This window comes from Lactuca sativa, chromosome 4, assembly GCF_002870075.4.
Source record: "Lactuca sativa cultivar Salinas chromosome 4, Lsat_Salinas_v11, whole genome shotgun sequence".
Classification (NCBI taxonomy): domain Eukaryota; kingdom Viridiplantae; phylum Streptophyta; class Magnoliopsida; order Asterales; family Asteraceae; genus Lactuca; species Lactuca sativa.
Window position 1 is genome coordinate 179,396,194 of NC_056626.2, and position 889 is coordinate 179,397,082.

An 889-nucleotide genomic window follows, 5' to 3' on the forward strand; every position below is an offset into this window, starting at 1 on the left:
TTGCTTTAGTTTAATCAATCCTATTTGTGGGGTAAAAAAATGCAAAAAGTTAATTTTCTACTTACTATTATTTTTCTATTTTAGTAGAATTCATGATGTGAAGGCCTCACTGTCATGGCATGAAGACTGTGTTTTTTTAGTTTTTGTTCTTTTTACGCGTATTTTTTTTAGTTTTGTTTGAGTAGGAAAATGGGGGAAATCACGACCAGGACAGTTGAAGAATTTAATCGGCGGATGCGGAATGACAACGGGTCATGTCTTGTTGAACAAAAAATCCCAAACGTAATAAAGTTTGAGCTCCCATGACACATTCTTAGTATGCTAAAGGGTATACCATTTTTTGGAAAGGACCACGAGGACGCCTATGAGTGCATAGAATAGGTGGTGGAGATTTTAAATTATTTTAATGCTCCGAACTTGACTAAAGATGCGGTGATGCTACGACTTTTACCAGTCACACTCAAGGGTGAAGCAAATGAATGGTTAAAATCACTTTCCTTTTGAGCAATGACAACTTAGGCAGATTTCAATACTGAATTCCTACAACGGTTCACCCCTCCTTCCAAAATAGCAAAACTCAAGAGAAATATACAAAATTTCCATCAGTTGGATGGGGAGTCACTATATGATGCTTGGGAGTGCCACAAGATATTGTTACGAAATTGCCCTCAACATGATTTTAGTGTGCAAGATAAATCGAGCCAACCCTAATTTCTCATGTCATGGATATATCTGTAGAAGAAGAGTAGAAATTTGAACTATGAAGGTCCTTAATAAAATAGCTAAGCAGTTTGAACAGTCGCCCAATGAAAAAGGTAGGGAAGAAATGTATTGTGATATTGCCCAAGAGCCACAACGTGGAAGCAATATTTCCATGTCGTGGACACTA

The 889-nt window shown here is 37.1% G+C and overlaps 1 non-coding gene across 1 annotated transcript; it reads right to left on the reverse strand.

Moving 5' to 3' along the window:
- Nucleotides 1-573: 573 nt before the first annotated feature.
- On the reverse strand, nucleotides 574-680 carry LOC111907949 (small nucleolar RNA R71). Its single transcript, XR_002855718.1, has one exon. It is a non-coding gene; the product is annotated as a small nucleolar RNA R71 (small nucleolar RNA).
- Nucleotides 681-889: the final 209 nt, after the last annotated feature.